Source organism: Polyodon spathula, chromosome 18, assembly GCF_017654505.1.
Source record: "Polyodon spathula isolate WHYD16114869_AA chromosome 18, ASM1765450v1, whole genome shotgun sequence".
Taxonomy (NCBI): Eukaryota; Metazoa; Chordata; class Actinopteri; order Acipenseriformes; family Polyodontidae; genus Polyodon; species Polyodon spathula.
The window spans coordinates 25,916,985-25,924,124 of NC_054551.1; positions in this window are offsets into that span (position 1 = coordinate 25,916,985).

Here is a 7,140-nt window from a genome sequence, read left to right on the forward strand (position 1 = left end):
CATGCAGCGGTTGCATTTTCAAAAGTAATGATGGGCCTCTATGTATGCAATAAGGCTCAACAGGGTGTCACTATACGTAGAATATACAAACACCCTGAAGGGCCTTATTGCATTTATAATCCAGGTCATACAGTGGATTTAAAGGGGAAAAAAGTAATTTTTAGGCCACTTTTTTTGTTAAATATCCTTTCCCCAAGAAAGGGACTGCAAAAGTAGTTCCATTTATAATGAACTACACATTCCACCAGAAGGTAGAGTTGAGACTGAATTAAAAATAAATAAATAAATTGTCTGTGCAAAATGCTGTTTCAGCAGAACGGGAGAAAAAACAATAAATAAATAATGACAGTACTTTTTCAAGGTCTGGGTCGGAGAGGATAGATAATGTGCAGAACTGCCTTGTTGTGTTTTTTCTGTAGCGTTTACAAACCACTAAAAAGACATTATTTGAAGTGACGGTTGGGGTGAGAGAGTATATTGACAGATTCCCCAGTTTTGTTTTCATTTAAACAGGAGTTTATTCCAGTTTGGAGACTTATGTAGCTTGAAATGTTATATTCTTCTCCATGAGTATGTCTTGCATTTCCAAAACAATCCCTTAGTATTTTATAAATAATTTCTTAATGTGCATTTTCCATGGTTGACAATTAGCTTTTTGTTTCAGCCAGTCCTGAAAGACAGCTATTTTTTTCTTCAGTTTTTGCTATCTTTCATTTAATTGTTCTTTATCCAAATCTGCATGTCTCCTTACTACTATTGGGATTTTTTTGCTGGTCACTCAGTTTTATACTTACCGTACATATGTAACTGTAAACAAGATGGCTACCAGAACTTTAAATTCTGTGAGGCAGCGCAGTGATTTTAAATATGTGACAAGGCTCCAACTGTCCTTATCCATCCAACATAGACAGCTGGAACTTTGCTTGACCAATCGCATTACATGTTTCACATTTCCATTATCAACCCTGGATTATAATGTATATTAAACTGTGGTCAAATTGCTAGTATCATACCAAATGATAATCACCTGGATGGTGGTGCCTGATAAATCTGTACTATAGGACTGCATTTTCCATGTTTGGATTACTTGAGGCTCTGTAGTGATATCTAAGTTCAAATAAATTTTTGTTGTATAGAAACTTAAAGCAATATTCAGTCAACCCTGAAATCTGCAAGTGTAATTTTACTGGGGGTTAAGTAACTTTCTTCAACCCAGGGAGTTATTGCAAGCTTTCTTGATGTCTTGGTGTTTTTTTAAATTATTAAGTGTATTTCAAGCATTCAAAATGACAGACACAATTTGTTTCCATGCTCAACTGTATTACCTTTCTTGGTAAAGCACAAAAGAACAAATACCATTAAAGCAGGTAATCAGAGGGTTACTTAAGAAACCATTCTAACAGTTTAATTACCCCTTTTACACCAAGATCTAATTTAAATAAGCAGTAACATAAAACCAATGTATTTGTGATGCAAAAGCGTTGGGCAAATCATCGTCGTTTTAATGGGAACTAACATACATACAAACGTTAGTATGTTTACATGATTAAATTCACTATATTTCAGTCTGGATACATTCTGTGTTTATTGATTAAACCACTTCTGAATGAGGTTGTCTTACACAAAGTACTGTAATTAGATTTGACTAGGTGAGATGAGGTCTGTTCAAGGGCCTACTGTCCAGTATATCATATATAAAATCAATGCATTGTGTAGAAGAACTGTATTTGCATAATGACACAAGTAAACAAATCTATTTGGGAAATAGCCATCCTTTCTTCCTTAGCTAAGTAAGACCCTTTACATGTTGTCATGTGACCCATAATCACAAACGTCAATTCACCCAACAGAAGTATATAAACCCAGTGTCTTTAGCTTTTGCTTGAATTTCTCAGTAAATTTCAGCACCTTTTATTTCTACTGTGTTATTGTTGAGTACACATTGTAAGTCCAACTTTGACTGTTGTTTTCATTCATCTTTACTAGATATTGTATTGAAACCATGTGGTTTCAGATTATCAATCAATTGCCATCTTTGTTAATTACATGTATTAATACAAACCTAATGTGTAAGACATATATTTTTTACCATGAGAGTTGCACTAAATTGCTTACTGCATGCTTCTCACCAGTGACTTTGACAATATCTAACAATGCTTAATAGGGTTCAGTACTAGAGCTGTACTGGAACATGGACCATAAACATTTATTGCATTCAGCTGTGGGGAATAATATTGAGATACATAGCCAGTGTCCATCCTGATGGACACCTCTGAACATGTTTTATATTGTGTTGCTGATTCACAGCATGTAGGCTATTCTTGCTGTGATGGAGCACGTTGGACATCTGATTTAGTGCTACTAAGGAAGAAAACAAGTTGCTACATTAAAATAAAATAAAAAAGATAAAAGATCCTAAATCAATAGTTCTTTTAGCTGACATTGATTTTTATGGTTTCTATGGCAACCATGAGACAGACTTTGCTGACAGTGTCTGTGTGTATATGTAAGAGAGAGAAAGGAAGAATAAATATCTGTATCTTTGAAAGCACACCTGATATTTTAATTGACGTACATACCGCCATATGTAAATAAATTAGGGAACAAGATCTCTGCGGTATAGGAACTAAAATTAGAGCAAAAACTAATAATCATGAAACAGGAACTCTAGTGATTATAATAGCCAGAAGTTAAATAATAAACCTCATTCTATCCAGTTTGCAAATTCTATTTTCTCAGAGAACAGTTTTGAACAAATACTGTACAAGTAAAATATTTTATACAAATAGCCTGTAATTTCAATAACAAGTTTTTATTGATCATAATAAAAAGAATCTTCTAAAGCCATGCCAAAAAATATGCACTATACTTCCAATAGGTGTGCTGTTGTTTTCTGCTCTTTGTCTACATCAAGCAAAAAGTAATGCGGCAGTGCTAATGCTAATGCAAAGTTCATCTGTTTTTATCAAGTTTTAAGTCAGTCACCAACCAAAAGATGTCAGTGTTGTACAAAGATTCAGTTCAATGTATGTATGTATTTATTTTTATTTATTTATTTATTTATTTATTTATTTATTTATGTTTTATTTGTGAATTGTAGGCCTAAATAAGGACTTTTATCATACTAAAATACATGTAGCTCTATGCCAAAGTTTTTTTCTTACAAAATTAAAATGAAACATAAAAAATGTATGCTGATTGCAAGTTATTGCTATGGCAATTAAAATTTCAGAGTGTGTTAGAACTATGCATTTACAGTGGAATCCATCCTTTTGCTACTGTCTGTACCATCTGTAATGTGTTGCCCTGACTACCTGACTCTTTGATCCCTGGATAAACTGCTGAATTGAATTATTTGTCAGCAATTTAATGTTGAATACTACAACTGAAAGGTCTTAATCGCTACATTTTTAGATAAGGAAAAAAAGGGGAAAACTATTTCTTCAGACACTTAAAGTAATACATTCATTTGAAATTAAAGTGCGAAGGAATCATCAAGTTGTAGTGAAATGCATTTGGAAAAAAGTACACATGGACATAAACAGGTAATTTCATTACTACCCATCATATAGTCCACTGTCTGTGCTGATTGTGAAGATTAAATATGAATTGAATTTCAGATCATTTAAAATCATGTGCAAGGTATAAGGAATGTTTTGGAGCAATAATGGAAAAAAGAGATAAACACAACGAAATACAAAAAACCAATTTCCAGTTTCATGCATAAACCTTTTTGCAAACTATTCATTTGATATGTGAATAATAATGTGGTGGAGTGTGAAGATTTTGATTTAAATTCACACGTTCCTGTAGATATTCAATTGCTACTGTAACTTTTTTGTAAATTTTTACACACAGGAAAACCTTGTTTCACTGTTGTTCAGATTTGACAACACTATTATAATTCTAGAAAATAATTAATTTGCCTTATTCATTTGATTGTAGTATTCATTACAAAAAATACCCTCATTGCATTTTTTTAGACAAATATAAACTGTACTGAAATAAAAATGTGATAGAGAGCTGCCTCTTGATTATCCAAATACATTACATGTTGTAATAAACTATTTAAAATAACAATAACTAGCATAGGATAGACAGCGTTTATCTGACCAGGCTGCTATGTACTTTACCACTGACAAAAATACTAGTTGCAATATTCTTAGGATCAAGGCCAACTCACCAGTCATTCCCACTCAACCATGTCAGATTACATATTTTTAAAAGTTATGTAACATCTAACTTTAAGGGTTCTAGATTTTGGGTTGATGAGATACTCTGCAGCTCTTTTGAAATGATTATTTCTATGCACTGCTGAAATTTAGTATTAAAAAAGGTTTAAAAAAAAATCTGTCAGAATGCTAATTACAGATCTTTATCTCCACCAAAATACAAGGGTAACATTTCTCTTGTAGCCTAAGAAATTTTTTACAAAGATAAAAAAAAATAAATGTTAAAAATGTCCGCCCCTGATTGAAATATAACTATGTTCCCAACACGCTATACCGAGTTATTCTTCATAACATGCTTTACAATTAGAATATATGCAAGCTCTCTATCACTTTAAGTGTTCAAAATTGATAGATAACATCTTATAACAATACATAGCAGCAAAATTTAATAAATCTGTGACAAAGGGTAGTAAGATGAATGCTTTCCTGCCAGAACTATTGTACATGCCAATAGTCAGTAGAAGCATCATGAATCCTGCGCAAAACACTCTTGTTTTAATTCATGGCACAATCCCAAAATCTGTCTCTGGCAGCCAGCGGGTTCTGCTGTTCCATCACTGACAGTTAATAATTAGATCAGCATTACCCCTCAACAATAGGTTACATAGATCAGCTTCTTTCAAATCGCATTTCCTTCCTGTTAGGTCCATTAGTGTTGCAAACCAGACTGCCTTTAGAAAAACCCTTATTGCTGCTGTTTTTGAATGCAGCTCTTAAAGTGGATTATGTAGGGCACACTAAGGCCAAATACAGCAAAACTCTACTGATCACTTTCTAGACCCTTTACAAAAAATGCATCGAACTCCATGGCAGCTACACTGCAGTGCAAAAAAAAAAAAAACATCACTTGGCAACGTAATTAATAAGAGTGGAAGAAATGTACAAATAAGTACCAGTGTAAAACACATTCTATAGAACTAGTAGTGACAAACAAAGACATGCAGTCCATGCACGGTTTTATTACTGTAACATTACTTTTTTTTTTTTCATGTGGTTAGTCACAAGCACAAAAAAGACACAGTTTCTTATGAGATTATAAATCAGAGCCCAAATTGTTGACAAACATCCTCAATGTATATTTCACAGAGTAGTAACTTATAACCTCATTGTCTGGTGCTACTACTTGAAATTCTCTTTGCCCTTCATTCTTTTATTACCCTGCTGTTTTGTCTCTTCTCGTTCTTCCTTCAGTGGTTCCTCTTGCTGTCTCTCCTTACCTGTCCTTTCCCATACTGTTTTATGGCTTTCTCAGTTGGTCTACTGTTTTCCCACTGAGCTCTTCGGTGACAGGAATAAAACAAACAGCATACAACTTTAATTGACCATTTATATATAGTTGGCATGTAGTTCCACAGGTCACTTTTATCACTTTTATTCAGAGCTTTGGTACTTCGTCAAACATTAAGTGAAAAGAGCCTCTACCTATTTAATCTTTTGAAAGGTAAAGCCTGGGTCCTATAATTCAGTCTCTGGGTTGTCCTGCAAAAAGCAAGGGGAATAAACAAGCACATAATAAACAAGCACATAAATGAACACATTTTTAAATGAATCGCTGCTCCATCAACCCAAAGCCACAATGGGATTTCACAAGCATGCCATCTAGAAGGCCAAGTATCACCCACTACTGTTGTTTTGTTGACTGAAAACTCACTATATTAATAATTAGCTACAACGTTGCAGCTTGCGCTTTGTTCAGCTAGTATGGTATAAATAACTAGGTAGACTGATATACAATTGTACTCAAAAGTTTACATGCCCCAATGGCAATTTATAATTTCTTGAAAATCTTTTGTATCAAACGTTTTGCTTTTGTGGATGAGGAAAAAAGTTACAAGAAATCTACAATGATTTATTTCAGCAATTTTTTTTGCAAAAATTCTAATTAAAAAATAATCTTACCCTTTGATGTGATGATAGTATTGTCTACAAGGAGCTAGAAATTTCACTATGATAATGCAGGATCTAATTGGAGAAAAGTCTAGAAAAATCTTGGATTGTAGGTGAACATTCTTAGAATATAAAAGGGTTAGGCATAGGATGACTGCTGTCGTTACCAATAAGTCAATACAAAAAGTAAAGAGCTATCTGAAAACCTTAGGCAGGAATTTATTTATTGTCATAAAGCTGGAGAAGGATACAAGAAAGTTTCCAAGCATTTGAGTATGCCAATTATAAATAACTACAAGACTCAGGAAGGTTAATAACAATCCAAGATTGACTGCCAAAAATATTCAAAGTAAATTGGCTGCAAGTGGAATTAAGGTTTCCATTTCAACCACAGGTCGAGTATTGCATGGTGAAGGTAGCAGGACAAGGAAAAAGCCACTCTTAGGAAAAAGGTTGCAAAACGGCATTTAAATGATGGATACGAGTTCTGGTCAAAGGTTTTGTCAAGTGATGACAAAACAAAAATTGAGCTAAATCTGGTGAGGCATACAAAAAAAGCACCGTACCTACTGTCAAGCATGGAGGTGGTAATATCCTTCTATGGGGCTGTTTTTTCTGTAATGGTACAGGAAATCTAGTTCCAATACATGGTAAAATGGATTCCATATCACACCAAAAGATATTGGCCAATCATCTGAAACCCCCGCTGCAAAACTTTAAAGCGCAACTGGACATTCCAACACAACACCGATCCAAAGCATACAACAAAATCTACTTCAGAATAGTTAAAGAAGAATAAAATCAAGGTTTTGGAATGGTCTAGTCAAAGTCCTGATTTAAATGCGATTGAGAATCTTTGGTATGAGTTGAAGAAGGCTGTGCACAAGAGAAGTCCTTGGATTTTGAATGAACTGGAACAATTTTTAGTTGAAAAATGGTCAAAAATCATAAAAGAATCATGCCAAAAGCTCATTGGCAAATATCCTAATCATTTAAAAGAGGTTATTAAAGCTATTCATTT